This window comes from Palaemon carinicauda, chromosome 37 (genome assembly GCF_036898095.1).
Source record: "Palaemon carinicauda isolate YSFRI2023 chromosome 37, ASM3689809v2, whole genome shotgun sequence".
Classification (NCBI taxonomy): Eukaryota; Metazoa; Arthropoda; class Malacostraca; order Decapoda; family Palaemonidae; genus Palaemon; species Palaemon carinicauda.
Genome location: NC_090761.1, coordinates 19,080,040 through 19,107,539, shown reverse-complemented (window position 1 = coordinate 19,107,539; position 27,500 = coordinate 19,080,040). Strand labels below are relative to the sequence as shown.

Sequence of the window (27,500 nt, the reverse complement as noted above, 5' to 3'; positions counted from 1 at the left end):
GGCTTTCTCATTATGTCATGCACATGTCCACGTCCTTTTCTTACATGTTAGAATATCCTCTACTTTGGTTTGCTCTCGTATTCACGTTGCTCTATTTCTTTGTCTTAGTATTATTCCCATCATTATTTTTACATAGCTCTTTGAGTTGTAACTAGCTTATGTTCTAAAGCTTTAGTAAGATTCCATGTTTCTGATGCATGTTAATAATGCTAGAACCATCTGATTAAGTACGTTTCTTTTTTAGGAAAGTGGCATTTTACTTTCCATAATCTTATTTTGTTTGCCAAAAGTTCTCCATCCCATGCTTATCGTTCTTTTAATTTTGGTCTCGTATCCTGGGGAAACATATATACTGTATATAGTGTATGCATATGTAGCAATATTTCTCGTATTTTATTTCTCATGGATAACAATTATTTTCATTCTTTTCCGTATATTTTTTCAATCAAAATTTCATTATCTTTTTTATTACATAGCACAACTTATTTTATTTCTTCCTTTATTTAGCATTAGAGTAAAGTTACTTATAAAAGAAAAATCAATTTATTAGTGAAAAATCTTTGATAATATATATATATATATATATATATATATATATATGTATATATATATATATATATATATATATATATATATATATATGTATATGTATATATATATATATATATATATATATATATATATATATATATAAATATATATATATATATATATATATATATATATATATATATATATATATATATATATACTGGATATACAGTATATGCGTGTGTGTGTGGATGTGTATATATACATATCCATATATATATATATATATATATATATATGTATATATATATATATATATATATCTACATATCCATATATATATATATATATATATATATATATATATATATATATATATATATATAATATATATATATATATATACACATGTGTGTATATATATATTATGATATATATTATATATGTATTTGTGAATATACACTCACACACACACACACACACACACACATATATATATATATATATATATATATATATATATATATATATATATATACATGCATACATATTATTCTTGTCAGCGTTTAATATTATCGAATTTATCACTGCCTAGAAAATCTCAGGTCTCACCAGAGAAAAGAAACACCAGCGTTGGTCGGTTCAGCCATCTAATAAAGCAAGATAGCAAAGTTATTTGACAACTGGACGCGTATATGTCAATTCTTCTGACATCTTATGCATATCAATGTCGAGTGGATCGTATGTGGGTGTCAAAGATCGTAGTACTTTGTTTCATCCCGATACTATATATATGTGTATGTGTATGTATATATATATATATATATATATATATATATATATATATATATATATATATATACATATATATATATAATATATATACATATATATATATATACACATATACAGTATATATATATATATATATATATATATATATATATATATATATATATATATATATATATATATATATATATATATATATATATATATATATATATATACTGTATATGTGTATATATATATGTATATATATATATATATATATATATATGTCTTAATGATAAAGGCCTATTCTAATAATAGTACGTCCAATATAGTTTTTAAAGACCTTAGATACATAATTAGGTAGTGCCATAGTCTCTGCACCATGATCTTCCAGTGTCTAGGAGTAGAGTTCTCTTGCTTGGGGGTACACTCGGGCACACTATCTTTTTTTTTTTTTTTTTTTTTTTTTTTGAGGGGGTGGGGGAAGTTTTTATACTTTTTATAGAAGAGATTTATTTTGATGTTACTATTTAAAATCTTTTATTTTAATTGTTTATTACTTCTCTTGTATTTTATTTATCTTTTTTCTCTCTGGGCTATTTTCCCCGTTGGAGCCTTTGAGCTTACGGCATCCTGCTTTTCTAACTAGGGTTGTAACTTGAAAAGTAATAATATTAATAATGATAATATTTAGGCATATTCAGCGTCCAAACTTTAAATTCAATTATTTCGATAAAACAGGCTTCAAATAACCGGGATACTGTTTTATAGAAAATAGAACCAGAAAACTAAGTAAGATCAAAGGTAAAGAAATATATAAAGATATCTTATAGATATTGAGGGAACTAACCCAACAGTGCAAATTTGTGCAAGACTTCTTTGTACATAGAAATATGGAGTAGCAGAGGATGAACGAATTGAAGACTTGGTGGATAAGGATTACGCCACGCCAATATGGAATATCTTCTTCCATCTTGGATTACGCTACCTGACCAGAAAGGATTTGCGTAATCTTTGGCAGTGTCCTTTATTACAAGTCAGGTCAAGGACCTTACGAATACAAGATTAAGCTGAAGTTTGATATCTAACTACTTAGGGCCTTCACAAGAATCCCTATCCTGAGAAACATTTAGGCCTACCTTGGAAGGGTATAAGCCTGCTCCTGCTCATCTGTGTTTCATATGTATTATTATATTATTATTATTATTATTATTATTATTATTGTTGTTGTTATTATTAAGCTAAGCTACAATACTAATTATTATTATTATTATTATTATTATTATTATTATTATTATTATTATTCCTAGCTAGGCTACAATACTAGTCATTATTATTATTATTATTATTATTATTATTATTATTATTATTATTATTATTGCTAGCTAAGCGACAACCCTAGTTGGAAAAGCAGGATGCTATAAGCCCAAGGGATCAAACAAGGAAAAATAGTGAGGAAAAGAAATAAGGAAATAAGTGAACTATATGAGAAGTAATGAACAATTAAAATGAAATATTTCAAGAACAGTTACAACATGAAAGCAGATCTTTCATATATAAAATATAAAAAGAGACTTACATCAGCCTGTTCAGCATAAAAAAACATATTCTGCAAGTTTGAACTTGTGCTAACGATTCAACTACCCGGTTAAGTTTGGTCTGATTTTTGTCTACCGAATGCATATTATGCTATTTTAGTAAAATGAAATTAGGCTGAAATCTACAAACTATGAGCAGTGTTCCGTGCTTCATTTTGGCGAAATCAATTAATGGCCGGAGACATGGAGTCTCATAAAAAAAAAAAAAAAATTCTTTGTCCATTTCGTTAACATAACTAACTTCTTATTACTGTTTATTTTTTATTACTTCGCTCCTATATCCCCCTTCAGTATTCTCTCTCTCTCTCTCTCTCTCTCTCTCTCTCTCTCTCTCTCTCTCTCTCTCTCTCTCTCTCTCTCTTGATAAGATGTGATAGAAATAAATGACAATGAAGGGTTCTGCTTTAATTATTATTATTATTATTATTATTATTATTATTATTATTATTACCTGTCAAGCTGCAAATTTAGTTGAAAATTTTTTTTTATAATACCAATGGCCCGAAATACTGGTCCAGTAAAGATTAAAGCAAAATAAACTATAAGATAAGTAACAAAGAAAAATAAACGAGATAACAGAACTAAGTAGAATAGATAGGACATATTACAGATAGTCTATGAGACGAGAGACTTTAAAAAGAAATTGTGTGACTATAGTCCATTTCTTATAGCGAGGCAGATTTGCACCGACTCGCAGCGGTGCCCTTTTAGCTCGGAAAAGTTTCCTGATCGCTGATTAGTTAGAATTATCTTGTCCAACCAATCAGCGACCAGGAAACTTTTCCGAGCTAAAAGGGCACCGCTGCGATTCGGTGCAAATATGCCTCGATAAAAGAAATGGACTATAGTTTTAATGTCTGAGGTTTGGTCACTGTAGAATGAGCATCACATAAGTAGACTAAAAATGATGGAATTAGCTACCTAACTACACTAAATGGTGGATGGTATATAATGAGAACATTTTAATTAAAATGCTGATCTAAATTATTTACAAAATCTTTTATAGAAACTCTTTTAGGAGGACACTGCAACATCAAACCATTGTTCTTTAGTCTTGGGTAGTGCCATAGCCTCTGTACTATGGCCTTCCACTGTCTTATGGTAGAGTTCTCTTGCTTGAAGGTACACTCGGGCTTATTTCTCTTCCTCTTGTCTTTCAAGTTTTTATAGGTTATATAGGAAAGATCTAATTTAATGTTGTTACTGTTCTCAAAATATATTATTGTATTTGTTCATTACATCTCTTATAGTTAATTTCTTTATTTCCTTTCCTCACTGGGCTATTTTTCCCTTTTAGCCCCTGGGCTTATAGCATCCTGCCTTTCCAAGTGAAGTTATTGCTTAGCTTATAATAATAATAATAATAATAATAATAATAATAATAATAATAATAATAATATTCTATCTACAGTGAGCTAATTGAATTATTGTACCACAGATTTATATCAACGTTAGGTTTAACCTGTTCAATAATTCTCAGCTTTTTGCCCAAATAATCTAAATTCAGTCCACAAAGGTAAAAAAAAAAAACATTGATCCTAGTTTGGCCGAATATAAGAATTGCAACATTTCCCTAAGGTGGGAAGGTCACTATTATTATTATTATTATTATTATTATTATTATTATTATTATTATTATTACAAGCTATGCTACAACCCTAGTTGGAAAAGCAGGATGCTATAAGCCCAAGGGCTCCAACAGGAAAAAATGACCCAGTCAGGAAAGGAAATAAAGAAATAAATAAACTATAAGAATTAAAATTAAATATTTTAAGAATAGTACCAACATTAAATGAAATATCTCCTATATAAACTATAATAAATTAACAAAACAAGAGGAAGAGAAACAAGTTAGAATAGTGTGCCCGATTGTACTCTCAAACAAGAGAACTCTACCCCAAGACAGTGGAAGACCAAAGGTACAGAGGCTATGGCACTACCCAAGAATTGAGAACAATGGTTTGACTTTGGATTGTCCTATTTAGAGATTTTCTCTTTGAAAAGTTTTTGTTCTCAATTGAAAAAAATAGTTTATTTTTATCTTTTAAATAGTTCCGCACTGGAAATTATAAAATCAGCTCAAAAAGTGTTTTAACTCAGTACAAATCCTATTTAGAGATTTTCAATAATTACCTTTAGTAATATTTTTAATTAGAATATATATTTTCCGAATATAATTAATTTAGAATATTATACATGAATTAGCTTAAAAGTATATTAGGTTATATATTTGCCGATTATAAATACAGTAATTTAGGATATGATATATGAATTATATTAAAAGTAGGATATTAAGTTATATATTTGCCGATTATAATTAATTTAGAATACAATACACGATAAACTTAATTAAAAGTAGGATATTAAGTTATATATTAGCCGTTTATAATTAATTTAGAATATTATACACGATAAACTTAATTGAAAGTAGGATATTAAGTTATATATTTGCCGATTATAATTAATTTAGAATACAATACACGATAAACTAAATTAAAAGTAGGATATTAAGTTATATATTTGCCAATTACAATTAATTTAAAATATTATACACGATAAACTAAATTAAAAGTAAGATAAGTTATATATTGGCCGATTGTAATTAATTAAGAATATTATACTCGATAAACTTAATTAAAAGTAGGATATTAAGTTATCTATTTGCCGATTATAATTAATTTAGAATACAATACACGATAAACTTAATTAAAAGTAGGATATTAAGTTATATAGTTGACGATTATAATTAATTTAGAATATCATACACAATAAACTAAATTAAAAGTAGGATATTAAGTTATATATTTACCGATTATAATTAATTTAGAATACAATACACGATAAACTAAATTAAAAGTAGATTATTTAGTTATATAGTTGACGATTATTATTAGTTTAGAATATAAAACACGTACTAAATTAAAAGAATGATATTAAGAAACTTCAAGTTATAGATATTTTTATCACGGAAACTAAAATGTTTCGGATATATATTTTTTTTTCCTAAAGCGAGTTAAACTTTTTTAATCATTTACGCTCGACATCCCAGTAAATAGGATTATCAAAGTTGGCTTCCTCCTTGGGGGAAAAAAGAACGCTGTTTTCATGAGCTCATTATGTGTTAACTGCAACTTTTCTAGACATAACTACTCATAACTCATTGATTTTAGACAAAGGCTGCACGTGTGCTTAACTTTTCCCCGTTATTAGTTTTTATTTTTTTTTATTTATTTATTTATTTTATTTTTTGCTGACTCCCCCTGGTTAACTTTGATTTCTTTTTTGCTGACTCACCCGGGTTAACTTTTTTTTTCTTTTTTTTTTTATCTGACTCCCCCGTTAAAATTTTTTCTTTTTTTTTTGACTCCCCTGGGGTAACATTTTTATTTTGCTGACTCCCCGGGTTAAAATTTTTTTTTTGCTGATTCCCCGGGTTAACATTTAATTATTTTTATTTTGCTGACCCCCGTTTAACATTTTATAGATATATATATTTTTTTTTTTGCTGAATCCCCCAGGTTAACTTTTTTTTCCTTTTTTTTTTTTTTTTTTTTTTTGGTAATGCTGACTCCCCCGGGTTAACATAAGTTTCGTTCCGTAGTTTTAATGTTACTTCGGAATTTTCCTTTGTCTTAATATTATATTAATATATTCTTTTTGGTATTTATTTTTTGTAGTTTATTCTTTCATTCTTGGTGGGTTTTTTTCTCGCAGGGCTGCTTTTTCTCTCTATTGGGGTCTTGCTTTTCCAGAAGGGCTGAAACGTGAAAATAGTAATTAACATTAATTTTAAATCAAATTTCTGAATATCTTAATCTAAAATTATTTTCCTCAGAAATGCAAGATTTTGATAATGATATTAGCATAATTAATATTCTTACATGAATCATCATCATCATCATCATCATCATCGTCACCTACGTTTATTGACGCAAAGGGCCTCGGTTCGATTTCACCAATCGTCTCTATCTTGAGATTTTAAATCAATACTTCCTCCATTCATCATCTACTTCACGCCTCATAGTCTTCAGCCATGTAAGCCTGGGACTTCCAACTTTTCTAGTGCCTTGTGGAGCCCAGTTAAACGTTTGGTGAAATAATCTCTCTTGTGGAGTGCGAATAACATGCCCAAACCATCTCCATCCACCCACGTATTGCACTTGAGTAATCTCTCTTATAGTTTCATTTCTAATCATGTCCTACCATTCAACTCCCAATATTCATCTGAGGGTTTTGTTCTCAAAGCTACAAAATCTGTCAGATATTGTTTCCTTGTTATACCACGACTCTTGTCCATACAGTAACACAGATCTCACTAAACTGATATATACCCTGATTTTTATATGTAATTTCAGGCGATTTGATTTCCAAATTTTTACTTATCCTTTATAAAGGATCGTCTGGAACATATCCGGAGGATATCGAATATATCAGAATATTAAAGCAATACAATAATTACCTCTCTCTCTCTCTCTCTCTCTCTCTCTCTCTCTCTCTCTCTCTCTCTCTCTCTCTCTCTCTCTCTCTCTCTCTCTCTCTCCCCAGTGTCTGATTTGCTTTTTTCATTCTTTCATTAAACTCTAATTCTAAAGACCCTGTATTGGAGATCATGGTTACTAAATATTTAAATGATTCTACCTCGTCAGTCCTTTCTCCTTCAAATGATACTTCATCTTCCATTGAATATTCCGTTCTCATCATCTCTGTCTTTCTTCTATCTATCTTGAGGCCAACCTCATGTGATATTTCATGCATTCTGGTAAGCAAGCTTTGCAAGTCCTGTGGCGTTTTGCTAATAAGGACAGCATCATCAGCATAATCTAAGTCCACTAATTTCCTGTTACCAATCCAGTCCAATCCTTCTCCGCCATCTTCAACTGTTCTATGCATTACAAAGTCTATGAGGAGGATAAAGAACATAGGTAACAACACATTCCCTTGCAGTACTCCAATGTTCACTGGATATTCATTTGATAAGACTCCACTAACATTAACTTTTCACTTGCTATGCTCATGAACAGACTTGATCAAATTTATATTTAAGTGGAGCTCCATAATAACGTAAGACTCTCCACAAAATTGGCTGGTGCACACTATCAAAGACTTTTTCTTAGTCCACAAATGCCATCAAAAGTGGATTTCTATATACTGCTCATTGCTGTACAACATGTCTTAAAAATTAGAATTTGGTCTGTACAACTATTCTAAATCCTGCTTGTTCATCTCTCAGCTTTTCATCAATCTTTCTCTCTAGTCTCTAGAATGAGCATACTATACATGTGCATGAAAACTGACGTAATTGTGATGCCTCTGTAATTATGGCAATTAGTCAGATATCTTTTTTTTTTCACCAACACTCCTAGCTCACATGCATCAGGTTTTGCCTATTCATGCCACATTGTACAAAATAATCTTGTAAGTATTCTGGGAGTCCCTTCATTTTCAGCCACACTCATCTCAGCAGTTATGCCATCGTATCCAGGGCCTTTACATCTCTTGAGTTTTTTTAACGATAGTTTCGACTTCAAACACACTGAGTTCATTCATGGGGACATTGAGGTCTTCCTCGGCTTCAGGTATATCAGTCAAATTATTCCCTTCATATCTCATATACACAGTCTCATCTGCTTTACTGTCTAAATATTCTCTCCAGCCATTTCTGTATTTTCTTTTAACCTTACTATCAATACTGGAATACTTAGCATGCTCTACCTTGTAATTTTCATTACTTCCTCGGACATTTTAAACAATCAATTTCTGTCTTTATCTCCCTTTTATAGTATCCCAAGTATCTTTTGATATCGATGGTTTTTTTTTCCATGTAACTGCATGTCCCAAAGCTTCACTACCAACTTAGTAATATGTGTTCTTAATTTCACACCATTCTTCATTAATTGTCTGCACTTCGTCTCTTAAAGTCTCTAAGACTGCTAATCGATTCCTACATTCAATTGCAAATGTTTCTCTGTTCTTTTCCTAAAAGCTTAGTTGTTTCAAACCTAGGAATGCTATCTACATTTCTGTTGGGTGCTTTCAATTTTGATTTTAGTGTGGCAATGAGCTGGTGATTACTACCAATATCTGCACCTCTATAGCTTTTTACATTTCTCAGAGGCCTCCTTCTCCCTTTATTAATGGCTATGTGCTCTATTTGATTTTAAGGATCGTTTAAAAAGATGCTTAAAGACAAAAATATGAAAACCAAAAAGATATAAAATAAACTTTATTTTTTACAAAATAAATCCCAGGATATTCTGTGAAAGCAAATCAATCCAAATCAATGTGTACTAGTCCGTATGACAAAAACTCCTTCAGTGAATAACATACAGATGCTATTCAGATACCAACTCATATGGGAGTGTACCGCACGTGTATCATACACGCTCGTACACTGTAACATTATTGCCTTTTTATATATCTCGCTCTTCCCCGCACTGATAATACAAACCTTTTTAAGCTTGTTATAGCATGTTTTCTACTGTTAGAATTTTGTATCATATTTTAATTTTGCTCTCAGATATCTGTATATAAGCTCGTTGTGTCATTGAATAATAGTTTGATTCCTTTCGCCTCTCTGCTATAACCTAACAACCCCCTTGCACAGACGCAAGTCTTCGAGAATCACTCGCTGATGCGTATACCCGAGATTTCATGTTCTGTTTTCGGATTTCTCCAGATTATCTTTGAACCTCGAGGTGAATCGCATATTGCGTAATTGATGGAGTCCCTCCCAATCCTGCCTACCCTTCGGCTTTCACGGTTCGGTGACTGTTCCTTTGCATCTGCTGTCGAGCTTTGAAATTGATTTTCAACTTCCGTTTTCCCTGACTGACTGATGGTCTTATATCTTTATGCTTCCTCTTTTCCTTGTGTTTCATTGGGTAGAGTTTGGCGTTTACGTCTAAGAAATAAGTGTAGTATATGTATTTATTTATATGGGGGTAATATATAGGGTAATAACATTAGTTATATTAATACTAATTTCTTGATTGACGAAGGAAAATATTATCAGGGCTGTCAAACTCGTTGACTAGTGCTCCTGGCTAGTACAGTGGTATCTTGTTTGCCTAGCATTCACATGTCAGCAGATCAATCCCAGCCTAGAACCACCAGTTTAACCTGTTTACTGGGAAGGCCACTGCTGTGGTTGGTCACCACAGTGCGTTGTTGGGCTTGCGTTCTGGTGAGCATCTATTCTGTTGAAACTGGAACTGAACCCAGACACCTTTAACCGTTAATTGGCGCTATTTTTGAGCTACCTATTATCGGCAAAAATAATTTAGACTAGCGGAACCCGTGTAAATTTCACGAAATGATATTTTCAATACTAATTTTCTTGTTCCTAACCTATACATGTGTGAATAAAATGTCGCGAGATTAATCTTATAATCCAGGTTATGGATATTGATAGAACTCAATTTTTTGTCTAATATATAAAAAGAGTCAGGTGCTAAAGACAAAATTGGGAAAACTATATAAGATGTGCTTTGGTTAAGTAATCAAATTCTAATGTGAATTTGTAAGAGTATACCATGAAATTATTTCAGTTTTCTTTAAAGCGTGAATTTGTAAGAGTATACCATGAAATTATTTCAGTTTTCTTTAAAGCATGAATTTGTAAGAGTATACCATGAAATTATTTCCGTTTTCTTTAAAGCGTGAATTTGTAAGAGTATACCATGAAATTATTTCCGTTTTCTTTAAAGCGTGACAAAATAAATAACACATACGCTATCGTATTAATATATAGATGATAACTGGTGTTACAAGAGAAGAAACATGCATTCGTAATTAACACATTTACTCTTAAGACTTTATATAACTGGTTCTATTTTTTGCCACAAGGGGATTTTTTTTTAATTAGCCAATATTATTATTATATTGTTGGTCCAGTTTATTTTGATAGAATTTTACTTAGATCTATGAAATTGATCGTTCAGAAGATAGAGTAAATAAATCAGTTAACGGTGCAATTATTACAAAGGACAAACTGCCAAATGTTATTGAACAATTAATTACAGTAATATACGAATTTTCTTTTGTTCGAGGAGAGGGACAGGAAAGTGGGCTGGCAGAATAAAGAGAGGGTGTGAAAGTTGGACCTCTTTATGAGATCACTTAAACTATATCATCTTTGTTCTTCTATTTGATTAATCACCGAGAAGAATATTGGGAGTTAGATTGGAGAACAGGATTAGAAATTAAACTATAAGAGAGATTACTCGAGTGCTTTATGTGCATGAGGTCATAGTGAAGACTAGATGGAGATAGTTTGGACATGCTCTTCGCACTCCCCAAGATAGATTAGTTCACCAAACGTTTAACTTGGCTCTACAAGGCACTAGAAGAGTTGTAAGACCCAGACCTACATGGTGAGGACTATGAAGCGTGAAGTAGGAAATGATGAATAGGATTATTGATTTAAAAACTAAAGATAAAGACGATTGGCGAAATCTAACCGATGCCCTTTGCGTCAATTAGCGTAGGAGGAGATGATGATGATGATGATGATTTGTCCAGGGAGTCTTATCAAGAGGTTCCGTTAATATGCAGTTTCCAAGTACAGTAATGGGGCATTAGTATCTTCTTTTTTATCTTTCTGCCTCTTGTATGGACTTGTTTATTTTCATCTATTACTCCCCCACCCCTTTTAGATTTATTTATTTATTTATAACCAGAGCTACCAGTTTTGCTAAAGTCCTTCCTTTGAATAAACTGCATTCTCTTGTCGACTATTTTCCAATTGGTGAACAGCTCTGTAGATTCATTCGCATGACTTGGATGTTGTTCTCACAGAAAAGGCCTCTTCGCTAAACTTTAAAATTTGTTTTCCGCTTTCAGTCGCTCAGCTTTCCTATTTTTTCCATTTTCAATCTCTCAACTTTTCTCATTTTTTTCACTTTCAATCGCTTGGCTTTCCCAATCTTCCCACTTTCAATCGCTCAAGTTTTCCACTTTTTCCACTTTAATCGCTCAACTTTACCGTTTTTTCCATTTTCAGTCTCTCAGCTTTCCCATTTTTCCACTTTCAAATGCTCAGCTTTCCCATTTTTCCACTTTCAAATGCTCAGCTTTCCCATTTTTCCACTTTCAAATGCTCAGCTTTCCCATTTTTCCACTTTCAAATGCTCAGCTTTCCCATTTTTCCACTTTCAAATGCTCAGCTTTCCCATTTTTCCACTTTCAAATGCTCAGCTTTCCCATTTTTCCACTTTCAAATGCTCAGCTTTCCCATTTTTCCACTTTCAAATGCTCAGCTTTCCCATTTTTCCACTTTCAAATGCTCAGCTTTCCCATTTTTCCACTTTCAAATGCTCAGCTTTCCCATTTTTCCACTTTCAAATGCTCAGCTTTCCCATTTTTCCACTTTCAAATGCTCAGCTTTCCCATTTTTCCACTTTCAAATGCTCAGCTTTCCCATTTTTCCACTTTCAAATGCTCAGCTTTCCCATTTTTCCACTTTCAAATGCTCAGCTTTCCCATTTTTCCACTTTCAAATGCTCAGCTTTCCCATTTTTCCACTTTCAAATGCTCAGCTTTCCCATTTTTCCACTTTCAAATGCTCAGCTTTCCCATTTTTCCACTTTCAAATGCTCAGCTTTCCCATTTTTCCACTTTCAAATGCTCAGCTTTCCCATTTTTCCACTTTCAAATGCTCAGCTTTCCCATTTTTCCACTTTCAATCGCTCAACTTTCCCATTTTTCCACTTTCAATCGCTCAACTTTCCCATTTTTCCACTTTCAAATGCTCAACTTTCCCATTTTTCCACTTTCAATCGCTCAACTTTCCTATTTTTTCCCACTTCAATCGTTCAACTTTCCCATTTATTTCATTTTTTCTGCATTCAATCGCTCAACTTTCTCATTTTTTCCACTTTCAGTCGCTCAACTTTACTATTTTTTTCATTTTCAATCTCTCAACTTTCCCATTTATCCACTATCTATCGTTCAACTTTCTCATATTTTCCAATTTCAATCGCTTAACTTTCCCATTTCTTCCACTGTCACTTTCCAAACTGACCTTGGATGTCAGGATATAAATTCGGTCTGATGCATTTCCAATGTAACTATATAGCAACGTTCACTTTATTTTTACTACTCATTTAATCAGCTTTTATGAAATAAAAGTTGAGGACTTTGAGTTACTGCCTTAAATGCAAAGGGCTAGAAATGGATATTTCTGGGATCGTTCGTGAAATAGCTTTAGTTGACAATAATTGGCTGTGTCGCGTTGCACTTGCCAGGCCCTGTGGCCAGACACGGGCTCTTGCATTCAGCAAGGTCAGAGCGAGGATATTTAATTGCAACGGAGTTTTCAGGTGCCTGGTTGGTGCCCATAGCAGCAATCTCATTCCCTCTTCTTTTTTCCCCTTAGAAAACTTATCGCCTATTTCTTATCATCAGAGAGCTCCAAAAAAAGATAATGATAACTGACTAACATAACAATTTCTTCCCTCTCTTCCTGCACTTATTTGCTATTTAACTGAAAGAACAGAAATATCAGATGGACTTTAAACTTACAAAAGTTTCTGTTTGTCTTTCGTTCATATTCATACGTGTACATGCAACCCATTAACAGTAATAAAAAGATTTTTTTTTTTTAAAGTATGGAACATCTCTAACTCTGTTTTACAAACTCGAACTTGTTTCATTTCAAATGATTTAATATAAAAAGATGTGTAAGAAGTAAATGTTTGTTATTCGTAAACGATTATTAAGTATTATCATTTATTAAACATGATAATGTATTATTGTTAATCAAAATAATAAAGAGAAATCAGAAAAAAATGTTATAACTAAATTGAAAAGTCCAGTTCTTAGATAAGAAATAGATACAGATGATAGCTTAACATAATTGATTTTGCCTTGAAATAACCCTGAATACTCATAGCTGCAGGCCATAGATAAGGGAGCAATGTGATGCAGCAGATGACGTAATAGGCGCCCAATCACCTTAGAAAGCATTGTGCAATATCTGTCCCTGCTTCTTGCAGAGAAAGCTTCAACGACGAAGGGCAGACTCATCCTGCCATTAAACTTTAATAAAGACGGGAAGAAAGGTTTTATAATAAATGAAATATCGAGAAAATCCCATATAATAAACATTACATATACTTATTTAAACCCTCATTAAGACTCAAATCAGTCACTTAAAATATTTGGGTCTTGCCATTTTTTATTATTTATTCATCATCAGTATCATCATCTCCTACGCTTATTGACGCAAAGGGGCTCGGTTAGATTTCGTCAGTCGTCTCTATCTTGAGTTATTAAATCAATACTTCTCCATTCATCATCTCCTACTTCACGCTTCATAGTCCTCAGCCATGTAGGCCTGGGTCTTCCAACTCTTCTAGTGCCTTGTGGAGCCTATTTGAAAGTTTGGTAAATTAATCTCTTGGGGAGTGCGAAGAGCATGCCCGAACCATCTCCATCTACCCCTCGCCATGATCTCATCCACATATGGCACTAAGTAATCTTTTATAGTTTCAATTATTTATTCACTTCACCTTAATTTGAACCATAAAATAAATAACCCTCGCGTTTTATGTGGATTATATTACCAAAGATATATTGCTTTAAATGTGTAATCTATCACAAAAAAAGATACATTTCGCAATACATTATATTAAAGTAAACCTTTGCATTCTCATTTACGAGAAATAAAGACAGGTGCATAACGTTACTGTGTGTTATATTATTATTATCATTATTATTATTATTGTTATTATTATTATTATTATTATTATTATTATTATTATTATCATTAGTTAAGCTATAACCTTAATTGGAAAAGCAAAATGCTATAAGTAAAATGGCTCCAACAGGAGAAAAATAGTCCATTGAGGTAACGAAACAAAGAAATAAACAAACTACAAGAGAAGTAATAAACAATCAAAATAAAATATTTAAGAATAGTAACAACACTAAATTAGATCTTCCATATACTGTATTAGCTATAAAAACTTGAAAAAAAAACAAGAGGAAGAGAAAAGAATAATGTGCCCGGGTGTAGCCTCAAGCAAGAGAACACTAATCCAAGACAGTGGAAGACCACGGTACAGAGGACATCTTACGAAATGTCACTTTTTGAGCATATATCAACTGAAAGAATAATCATTTTACGATAATGATATGTTATTTGCTTTAGATAAAATACATTTTATAGGAGAGGAGTGTGGTGACTCGGCCCTGGGTATACACATTAGGTGACAGTCAGAAGGAAACTGCGCTATGCAGATTACTAATTGATCACACTGGATTCTCACATGAATTTTTAATGCGTGGAAATTGCCAGCCTATTGTGATGGTGACCATGCTCTACTCATGGATCGCAGGCACTTTATTCAATGACCTAGTTTATGGAGCTGTTAAAGTAGTGCTTTTATTACCCCCGCCAACGAAGTTGCGAGGAAGTTATGTTTTAGCCCCTGTTTGTCCGTTTGTGAACAACTTCCTGGCCACAATATTACTCATAGAGTAGTGAAACTTTCGGAGATTAATTTTCATGTTGAGTCGTGGAAGTGATTCTATTTTGAAAGTCCTACAGTAGTTCAAAGTACAAGGTCAAGGTCTAGCAAAACGTCGACCAAATTAACCCTAATCTTAACCCCAAGTTCGCACATGGTTGTTTCACCGACTTGAAATACGCCTACGGTCTAAATTGATTCTGGGAAAGGCAAGTTTAGTTTCGAGAAATAAGCTGCCGCGGCGGAGGTCTGCACTCTCAGTGTGCTTTTCGAGTTATATCTAAGAAAGGAGAATCTTCATTATACTTCATAAAAGCTATAAAGGGGAGTAAGACTTCCTCGCCTCTTGTTGAATCTTCATTTATCGTAGTGGAAGTGGTTATGGGTCACAATGGGACCCGGAAACCAACATTGTAGTTAGTTGGCGTGGTAATTTTGAAGATACACTCGGGCACACTATTTTATCTTATTTCTCGTCCTCTTGTTTTGTTAAAGTTTTTGTAGTTTATACAGGAGATATTTATTTTAATGTTGTTACTGTTTTTATATTTTATTTTCCCTTGTTTCCTTTCCTTACTGGGCTATTTTTTTCTGTTAGAGCCCCTGGACTTAAAGCATCCTGCTTTTCTAACAAGGGTTGTAGCTTAATAATAATAATAATAATAATAATAATAACAATAATTATTATTATTATTATTATTATTATTCAAATCATCAATGACCCCTTAGTTAAGACACTAGACCAAGCTTAGATTAAAAACTATATTAAACAATGCAAAAAGACATCTTTCGTATCCCCCGTAAAAATAAATAAAAAAAAAAACACCAAAATGTAAATGTTAAACCCCGCCTGGCTGGATTTTTAACAACTCTCAGAATTGTCTAATTAGTATAATTATTACCACCCAGCAGTATAATTACTCCGTGGACATCAAAGGAAGTGAAGAACCTCATCCTTTATTTTTTTCCCCATTTCCACGCTTTCCTAAGCCCATCTGCTCTGTGGTCTAACACCTCCATGAATCCACTAATGATTATGTAGAGGGAAGAGGGAAAAGCTTACAGCTCTGAAATTCTTTGGTGTCTTTAAGTATAATGTTTTTCGTTTAAGGATTGTTAATCCTTCTGTGAAATGGGATATAAACATAGGCACTCACACACACACACACACACACACACACACACATATATATATATATATATATATGTATATATATATTATTATTATTATTATTATTAAATGCTAATCTACAACCCTATTTGGAAAAGCAGGATGCTATAAGCCCAGGGGCCCCAACAGGGAAAATAGCCCAGTGAGGATAGGAAATAAAGAAAAAGAAAATTTAAGTATAGTAACAACATTAAAATAAATATTTCCTATAAAAACTATAAAAACTTTAACAAAACAAGAGAAAGAGAAACTAGATAGAAGTGTGCCCAAGTGTACCCTCAAGCAAGAGAACTCTAACCCAAGACAGTGGAAGACCATGGTACAAAGGCTATGGCACTACCCAAGACTAGAGAACAATGGTTTGATTTTGGAGTGTCCTTCTCCTAGAAGAGCTGCTTACCATAGATGATATATATCATCTCTTACTACTCAGCCATGTAGGCCAGCGTCTTCCAACTCTTCTGGTGCCTTGTGGAACCCAGCAAACTTTCAACTGGCTCCACAAAGCATTAAAAAAGTTTGAAGACACAGGCTTCAATGGCTGAGGACTATGAAACGTGAAGTAGGAGATGATGAATGGAGAAGTACTGATTTAAAAGCTCAAGATAGAGACGACTGGCGAAATCTAGCCGAGGCCCTTTGCGTCAATAGGCGTGGGAGGAGATGGTGATATGTGTGTGTGTAAAAGCAACTCGTGTCACAGATTTTTTTGTTTACAACTATTTATTGTATAATAAATAAAATTAGTGTTGTTCATCGAAGTACGTGTAATATACAGTAGGTGTGGTAGTAGTTATTATTCTTGTGGTCTGAACTCTACCCCTAGGTCATGTCACCACTGGCCCATATAATAGTATGCAAAAGGAGGGAATCCTCGTATAATCTAGTCTTCGGAAGGGATTGTAATGTCCTTGTAGTCTGGTTCTGTCACCTCTGCGTTCTCTAACGCTGTTGTCATTTCCGTTGGAATGGGATTTCACAAGGCTATTCCTTTGTCGAGTACTGTACGTGATTTTAACAGACGGCTGACTGATGTGGGGAATTGAAAGTGAATAAACTTTGGTTTTGTCTTATGTTGCTTTTGTCTAACAGTTTTGTAGGGAAGAAAACAGCTTAATTTAATTTATGAAGATTATCTGCATGGTAAAATCTCTGTCTTTGTAATATTAATATTGTATAGATCTTTTCATTCCATCAGTCTATGTGGTAACGTCCCTGACTGGCAATCGTCAGACTGGGGTTCGAGTCCTGCTCAAACTCGTTAGTTCATTTGGACGCTTCAACCTCACTGTCCTTGTGAGCTTAGGATGGGTTATTGGGGCAGCCTATAGATCTATCTGCTGAGTCATCAGCAGCCATTGGCTTGCCCTCCTTGGTCCTAGCTTGGGGGGAGAAGGGTCTTGAACTCTGATCATATGTATATATGGTCAGTCTCTGGGGAATTGTACTGCTTGCTAGGGGAATGTCACTGTCACTTGCCTCTGCCATTCATGGATGGCCTTTAAACCTGTAAAGGATAAGAGTTCTCTTGCTTGAGGGTGCTCTCGGGCAAACTCTTTCTATCTTGTCTCTCTTCCTCTTGTTTTGTTAAAATTTTTATAGTTTATATATGATAGATCTAATTTAATGCTATTAATTATCTTAAAATGTTTTATTTTGATTGTTATCACTTCTCTTCCAGTTTATTTATTTCCTTGTTTCCTTTCCTCACTGGGCTATTTTTCCCCGTTGGACCCCTTGGGCTTATAGCATCATGCTTTTCCAACTAGGGTTGCAATAATAATAATAATAATAATAATAATAATAATAATAATAATCGTTTAAAGCTTGGTTGTCTTTAAGATTTCGGATAATTTTTTTTTTTCATTTCTAATAGAAAACATCTTATTTAAACCTGAAATTAACTCTATTGATACCTGAATTGTTGTCCTTTTTTACTTAAAATTCGTTTTAGTTTTCCCTAATAATACGCAAACTAACTATCGGGGACTTCAAAAGTTCAAACTTGTGGCAAATGTTTTTATGTTGAATAGGCAGACATAAGACTCTTTTTATAGTTTATATATGAAGGATTTGTTTTAATGTTGTTACTGTTCTTAGAAAATATTAATTGTTCATTTATTCTCTTGTAGTTTATCTATTATTATTTCCTCACTGGGCTATTTTTCACTGTTGGATTGATTGATTTGAGACTTTCTGGCATCCTGACATCTAAGGTCATTGACGTTTCCTGTTGTAGCCCTTGGGCTTATACTATCCTGCTTTTCCAACTTAGGTTGTAGCTTAGGTATTAATAATAATAATAATGATAATAATAATAATAATAATAATAATAATAATAGTTTGCTTTGAATGTATTTCGCTCAAGCTTCCTTTGAACATTAGATATCTATGACTTTGAGCGATCTGTTTATATCGCATATCAGACACTTCTCATCAATGAAGTGATAATCATTTACGTGATATTTTAACGACCATCGAATTTAGAAAGTTAGGGCAGTTCCTCTTCAAAGGTGAAATCGTAGCTAAATTAACCCTATCACTGCCATTGGTGACTAAGTCAAAATTGGAAAAAAGGGAAACATCTTTTAAAATCACCCAAACCATTAGCAAGTTGTTTTTTTCACTAAAGATGTCTTCGTGGGAGCTTTCCATTAAATGTAAACAAACTAAGTTTTGTTTGGTCTTAATAAATTTTGCTACATCAATAGTTTTGTTTAATTCACAACTGGCACTGAAAGGGTTAATGAATGAAGAGGCTGGAGGTTCGTTGAGATTGTTAAAACCTCGAAATAAGAAAAATAAATTTCTTACGTTTGTTTTACCAACTTAAGCTGAATTTATCATGTATGCTTCATATGCCAAAACACTCGGTTTAAAGGCCGCTCATGAATGGCAGAGGCAAGGGACAGGGACATTGCCCTAGCAAGCAGGACAATGCTCTAGAGACTTACCATATTATTATTATTATTATTTTTATTATTATTATTATTTGCTAAACTACAACCCTAAACTGTTGGAAAAGCAGGATGCTATAAGCCCAGTGACGAAAGGAAATAAGGAAACATAAAATATTTTAAGAAAAGTACCATTAAAATAAATATTTCCTACGTAAACTATGTAAACTTTAACAAAACAAGAGGAAGAGAAATAACATAGAATAGAGTGGCCAAGTGTACCCTCAAGCAAGAGAACTCTAACCCAAGACAGTGGAAGACCATGGTACAGAGGCTATGGCACTACCCAAGACAGTGGAAGACCATGGCACAGAGGCTATGGCACTACACAAGACTAGAGAACAATGGTTTGATTTTGGAGTCTCCTTCTCCTAGAACAGCTGCTTACCATAGCTAAAAAGTCTCATCTAACCTTACCAAGAGGAAAGTGGCCACTGAACAATTACAGTACAGTAGTTAACCCCTTGGATGAAGAAGAATTTTTTGGTAATCTGAGTGTTGTCAGGTGTAAGAGGACAGAGGAGAATCTGTAAAGAATAGGCCAGACTATTCTGTGTATGTATAGGCAAAGGGAAAATGAACTGTAAACATAAAGAAGGATCCAATGTAATGCTGTCTAGCCAGTCAAAGGACCCCATACCTCTCTAGCGGTAGTATCTCAACGGGTAGCTGGTGCCCTGATCAACCTACTTCCTACATATGATTAGTGCCCAAGCCCCCTCTCCACCCGGGTTAGGACCAAGGAGTGCCTGGCAATGGTAAATCGATAGGCTCCCCCAAACCCCCCATCCTTACCTCTCAAGGATGGTGAGGTTGCAGCGACCAAAATAGCTAACGAATTTGAGCGTAACTCAAAAACCAGACTGGCGATTACCAGTCAGAGACGTTACCACATAGACCACCACAACCCTCAAAGGAAGTCAAACAGGGTAGTTCACATGGGTGGAGGGAGGTCGTCTACATTGTGTATTAGAGAACTCTTTCTCAAATGAACTCACCTCAAATATGTAGTGTCGTCAGTGAGCCTCTAGCGATTTGCTGTAGGCATTATTTGGTATTTGCAACGTAGGCCTTCACTGATTTTTTGTCCTTTACTTTACTCTCTCTTCCCAGCAAGGTTAATAAACCAATCTGTATAAACTTGATAGTTCATGCTTAATATTGTTTGAATTCTTGTGACCTTCTTAGTCGCAAGTCGTAGTATATAAGCTCGATGTCTGTTTATTAAAGTGTAGTTGCATTCACCTCGCATCTCAGCTATCACCACCAAACTGGCGCCTCGTACTCATGGTTCTATTCCAGCTTCGTTTCCTCTTGCTGTCCAACCTCCTTACCGATAAACAACTCACTAACGCTAATTGATGTGATATGAGACTGCTGAAGAGTGAAGTCATTAATCATTAATGGAACTCTGGTCGATCGCCAATAACCTCAGAAGACGAGCATTGCTCAGTCCTCGAGAACTTCAAAGAGGTGAAATGGGAGAAGGATGAAGTGCTAATTCCATCAAAGGAAATCATCGTTCGAGTCCCTAAGTTTGGCCACAACAAAACATCTTGCATACCTTTCCGATTCTCGTTCCGAAGTCTGATCAAAATTAGGATAGTCAAGGCTCGACTAATCAGATTTTGGAGGGAAGGGGTGGATGCTCTTCCAATCACTTTTGAGAAACTCGACATGACGCTCTTTCTAAGTTTTAATTTGAAAAATTATCATAATAATCAAAGGTTACCATTAAGCATTAATATTTATTTAAAAAACTAGAGTAAATTTAGTTTTAAGCGTAACATTAACTCGGAAAATTCCAAATAAAAATGAGTTTGTTCATGAAAGTGTATCTAGAATTATCTGTTTAAGCATGAGTCTCCGTGGCTATACCCCGACAACGTGGCCACCTTTGTGGATCACCTGAAGATTGGGGAATGGGGTCGCTTATCTTCAGGTGGAAAAAATTGGGGTCTTTTGACTCTTAAGTAAATCCACCTTTGCCCCTCCCCTTGTGTCTCGTAAGTAAATCTACCTCTGTCCCACCCTTTTTGACTTGTAAATAAATCTACCTCTGTCCCTCCCCTTTGGACTCGTAAGTAAATCTACCTCTGTCCAGCCACTTTTGACTCATAAGTAAATCCACCTTTGTCCCTCCCCTTGTGTCTCGTAAGTAAATCTACCTCTCTCCCTCCCCTTTTGACTCGTAAGTAAATCTACCTCTCTCCCTTCCCTTTTGACTCGTAAGTAAATCTACCTCTGTCCCTCCCCTTTTGACTCGTAAGTAAATCTACCTCTCTCCCTCCCCTTTTGACTCGTAAGTAAATCTACCTCTGTCCCTCCCCTTTTGACTCGTAAGTAGATCTACCTCTGTCCAGCCACTTTTGACTCGTAAGTAAATCTACCTTTGTCCCTCCCCTTGTGTCTCGTAAGTAAATCTACCTCTGTCCCTCCCCTTTTGACTCGTAAGTAAATCTACCTCTCTCCCTCCCCTTTTGACTCGTAAGTAAATCTACCTCTGTCCCTCCCCTTTTGACTCGTAAGTAAATCTACCTCTGTCCAGCCACTTTTGACTCATAAGTAAATCCACCTTCGTCCCTCCCCTTGTGTCTCGTAAGTAAATCTACCTCTGTCCCTCCCCTTTTGACTCGTAAGTAAATCTACCTCTCTCCCTCCCCTTTTGACTCGTAAGTAAATCTACCTCTGTCCCTCCCCTTTTGACTCGTAAGTAAATCTACCTCTGTCCCTCCCCTTTTGACTCGTAAGTAAATCTACCTCTGTCCCTCCCCTTGTGACTCGTAAGTAAATCTACCTCTGTCCCTCCTCTTTTGACTCATAAGTAAATCCACCTTTGTCCCTCCCCTTGTGTCTCATAAGTAAATCTACCTCTGTCTCTCCACTTTTGACTCGTAAGTAAATCCACCTTTGTCCCTCCCATTTTGACTCGTAAGTAAATCCACCTTTGTCCCTCCCCTTTTGACTCATAAGTAAATCTACCTCTGTCCCTCCCCTTTTGACTCGTAAGTAAATCTACCTCTGTCCCTCCCCTTTTGACTCGTAAGTAAATCTACCTCTGTCCCTCCTCTTTTGACTCATAAGTAAATCCACCTTTGTCCCTCCCCTTGTGTCTCGTAAGTAAATCTACCTCTGTCCCTCCACTTTTGACTCGTAAGTAAATCCACCTTTGTCCCTCCCATTTTGACTCGTAAGTAAATCCACCTTTGTCCCTCCCCTTTTGACTCGTAAGTAAATCTACCTCTGTCCCTCCCCTTTTGACTCGTAAGTAAATCTACCTCTGTCCCTCCCCTTTTGACTCGTAAGTAAATCTACCTCTGTCCCTCCCCTTTTGACTCGTAAGTAAATCCACCTTTGTCCCTCCCCTTTTGACTCGTAAGTAAATCTACCTCTGTCCCTCCTCTTTTGACTCATAAGTAAATCCACCTTTGTCCCTCCCCTTGTGTCTCGTAAGTAAATCTACCTCTGTCCCTCCCCTTTTGACTCGTAAGTAAATCCACCTTTGTCCCTCCCATTTTGACTCGTAAGTAAATCCACCTTTGTCCCTCCCCTTTTGACTCGTAAGTAAATCTACCTCTGTCCCTCCCCTTTTGACTCGTAAGTAAATCTACCTCTGTCCCTCCCATTTTGCCTCGTAAGTAAATCTACCTCTCTCCCTCCCCTTTTGACTCGTAAGTAAATCTACCTCTGTCCCTCCTCTTTTGACTCGTAATTAAATCCACCTCTGTCCCTCCCCTTTTGACTCGTAAGTAAATCTACCTCTGTCCAGCCACTTTTGACTCATAAGTAAATCCACCTTTGTCCCTCCCCTTGTGTCTCGTAAGTAAATCTACCTCTCTCCCTCCCCTTTTGACTCGTAAGTAAATCTACCTCTGTCCCTCCCCTTTTGACTCGTAAGTAAATTTACCTCTGTCCCTCCTCTTTTGACTCGTAATTAAATCCACCTCTGTCCCTCCCCTTTTGACTCGTAAGTAAATCTACCTCTGTCCAGCCACTTTTGACTCATAAGTAAATCCACCTTTGTCCCTCCCCTTGTGTCTCGTAAGTAAATCTACCTCTCTCCCTCCCCTTTTGACTCGTAAGTAAATCTACCTCTGTCCCTCCCCTTTTGACTCGTAAGTAAATCTACCTCTGTCCCTCCCCTTTTGACTCGTAAGTAAATCTACCTCTGTCCCTCCACTTTTGACTCGTAAGTAAATCCACCTTTGTCCCTCCCCTTTTGACTCGTAAGTAAATCCACCTTTGTCCCTCCCCTTTTGACTCATAAGTAAATCTACCTCTGTCCCTCCCCTTTTGACTCGTAAGTAAATCCACCTCTGTCCCTCCCCTTTTGACTCGTAAGTAAATCTACCTCTGTCCCTCCTCTTTTGACTCGTAATTAAATCCACCTCTGTCCCTCCCCTTTTGACTCGTAAGTAAATCTACCTCTGTCCCTCCCCTTTTGACTCGTAAGTAAATCTACCTCTGTCCCTCCCCTTTTGACTCGTAAGTAAATCTACCTCTGTCCCTCCCCTTTTGACTCGTAATTAAATCCACCTCTGTCCCTCCCCTTTTGACTCGTAAGTAAATCTACCTCTGTCCCTCCTCTTTTGACTCGTAATTAAATCCACCTCTGTCCCTCCCCTTTTGACTCGTAAGTAAATCTACCTCTGTCCCTCCCCTTTTGACTCGTAATTAAATCCACCTCTGTCCCTCCCCTTTTGACTCATAAGTAAATCTACCTCTGTCCCTCCCCTTTTGACTCGTAAGTAAATCTACCTCTCTCCCTCCCCTTTTGACTCGTAAGTAAATCTACCTCTCTCCCTCCCCTTTTGACTCGTAAGTAAATCTACCTCTGTCCCTCCCCTTTTGACTCGTAATTAAATCCACATCTCTCCCTCCCCTTTTGACTCGTAAGTAAATCTACCTCTGTCCCTCCCCTTTTGACTCGTAAGTAAATCTACCTCTCTCCCTCCCCTTTTGACTCGTAAGTAAATCTACCTCTGTCCCTCCCCTTTTGACTCGTAATTAAATCCACCTCTGTCCCTCCCCTTTTGACTCGTAAGTAAATCTACCTCTCTCCCTCCCCTTTTGACTCGTAAGTAAATCTACCTCTCTCCCTCCCCTTTTGACTCGTAAGTAAATCCACCTCTGTCCCTCCCCTTTTGACTCGTAAGTAAATCCACCTCTGTCCCTCCCCTTCTGACTCGTAAGTAAATCTACCTCTGTCCCTCCCCTTTTGACTCGTAAGTAAATCCACCTCTGTCCCTCCCCTTTTGACTCGTAAGTAAATCTACCTCTGTCCCTCCCCTTTTGACTCGTAAGTAAATCCACCTCTGTCCCTCCCCTTTTGACTCGTAATTAAATCCACCTCTGTCCCTCCCCTTTTGACTCGTAATTAAATCCACCTCTGTCCCTCCCATTTTGACTCGTAATTAAATCCACCTCTGTCCCTCCCCTTTTGACTCGTAATTAAATCCACCTCTGTCCCTCCCCTTTTGACTCGTAAGTAAATCCACCTCTGTCCCTCCCCTTTTGACTCGTAAGTAAATCCACCTCTGTCCCTCCCCTTCTGACTCGTAAGTAAATCTACCTCTGTCCCTCCCCTTTTGACTCGTAAGTAAATCCACCTCTGTCCCTCCCCTTTTGACTCGTAAGTAAATCTACCTCTGTCCCTCCCCTTTTGACTCGTAAGTAAATCCACCTCTGTCCCTCCCCTTTTGACTCGTAATTAAATCCACCTCTGTCCCTCCCATTTTGACTCGTAATTAAATCCACCTCTGTCCCTCCCCTTTTGACTCGTAATTAAATCCACCTCTGTCCCTCCTCTTTTGACTCATAAGTAAATCCACCTTTGTCCCTCCCCTTGTGTCTCATAAGTAAATCTACCTCTGTCCCTCCCCTTTTGACTCGTAAGTAAATCCACCTCTGTCCCTCCCCTTCTGACTCGTAATTAAATCCACCTCTGTCCCTCCTCTTTTGACTCATAAGTAAATCCACCTTTGTCCCTCCCCTTGTGTCTCATAAGTAAATCTACCTCTGTCCCTCCCCTTTTGACTCGTAAGTAAATCCACCTCTGTCCCTCCCCTTCTGACTCGTAAGTAAATCCACCTCTGTCCCTCCCCTTTTGACTCGTAAGTAAATCCACCTCTGTCCCTCCCCTTCTGACTCGTAAGTAAATCTACCTCTGTCCCTCCCCTTTTGACTCGTAAGTAAATCCACCTCTGTCCCTCCCCTTTTGACTCGTAAGTAAATCTACCTCTGTCCCTCCCCTTTTGACTCGTAAGTAAATCCACCTCTGTCCCTCCCCTTTTGACTCGTAATTAAATCCACCTCTGTCCCTCCCATTTTGACTCGTAATTAAATCCACCTCTGTCCCTCCCCTTTTGACTCATAATTAAATCCACCTCTGTCCCTCCTCTTTTGACTCATAAGTAAATCCACCTTTGTCCCTCCCCTTGTGTCTCATAAGTAAATCCACCTCTGTCCCTCCCCTTTTGACTCGTAAGTAAATCTACCTCTGTCCCTCCCCTTTTGACTCGTAATTAAATCCACCTCTGTCCCTCCCCTTTTGACTCGTAAGTAAATCTACCTCTGTCCCTCCCCTTTTGACTCGTAATTAAATCCACATATGTCCCTCCCCTTTTGACTCGTAATTAAATCCACCTCTGTCCCTCCCCTTTTGACTCGTAATTAAATCCACCTCTGTCCCTCCCCTTTTGACTCGTAAGTAAATCTACCTCTGTCCCTCCCCTTTTGACTCGTAATTAAATCCACCTCTGTCCCTCCCCTTTTGACTCGTAAGTAAATCTACCTCTGTCCCTCCCCTTTTGACTCGTAATTAAATCCACATATGTCCCTCCCCTTTTGACTCGTAATTAAATCCACCTCTGTCCCTCCCCTTTTGACTCGTAAGTAAATCTACCTCTGTCCCTCCCCTTTTGACTCGTAAGTAAATCTACCTCTGTCCCTCCCCTTTTGACTCGTAATTAAATCCACCTCTGTCCCTCCCCTTTTGACTCGTAAGTAAATCTACCTCTGTCCCTCCCCTTTTGACTCGTAAGTAAATCTACCTCTGTCCCTCCCCTTTTGACTCGTAATTAAATCCACCTCTGTCCCTCCCCTTTTGACTCGTAAGTAAATCTACCTCTGTCCCTCCCCTTTTGACTCGTAATTAAATCCACATATGTCCCTCCCCTTTTGACTCGTAATTAAATCCACCTCTGTCCCTCCCCTTTTGACTCGTAAGTAAATCTACCTCTGTCCCTCCCCTTTTGACTCGTAAGTAAATCTACCTCTGTCCCTCCCCTTTTGACTCGTAATTAAATCCACATATGTCCCTCCCCTTTTGACTCGTAAGTAAATCCACCTCTGTCCCTCCCCTTTTGACTCGTAATTAAATCCACCTCTGTCCCTCCCATTTTGACTCGTAATTAAATCCACCTCTGTCCCTCCCATTTTGACTCGTAATTAAATCCACCTCTGTCCCTCCCCTCATGACTCGTAAGTAAATCTACCGTTGTCCTTTTATATCTCATTCCATTATTTTGAGTTTGTTTATTTAATTACGACTTGTAAGTACGCTGCAAGATACAGTCGCCTAAGTGGGACTGTTACAAAACGCATTTAGAACTCTTTTCCAACGCGGGAGTTATTTCACCGTAATTATTATTATAGAGTAATTATGCTTATAATCAATCCTTCAGATGTGCAAACTTCATTGAAACTAGCGTTGTTACCGGGAGTTTAATTGGTATTTGTATTATTCCATTGCAACATCCTTGTTGCTCGAACGGCATAACTTTGCTCATGCTATGGAGGATACCAATAATAGTGATTATAATAATAATAATAATAATAATAATTATTATTATTATTATTATTATTATTATTATTATTATTATTATTATTATTAACAATATCAATAACAATAATAAGGATCATAATAATAACAATGATAATAATGATAATGATAATAATTATTATTATTGTTGTTGCTGAAGGAAAATTGTGAGAAATG

At 35.8% G+C, this 27,500-nt stretch overlaps 1 protein-coding gene across 1 annotated transcript in view; it reads left to right on the top strand.

The window, feature by feature from the left end:
* Positions 1 to 27,500, top strand: part of Cog8 (conserved oligomeric Golgi complex subunit 8) — a 393,508-nt gene that overhangs the window by 127,771 nt on the left and 238,237 nt on the right. The window lies entirely within an intron of this gene.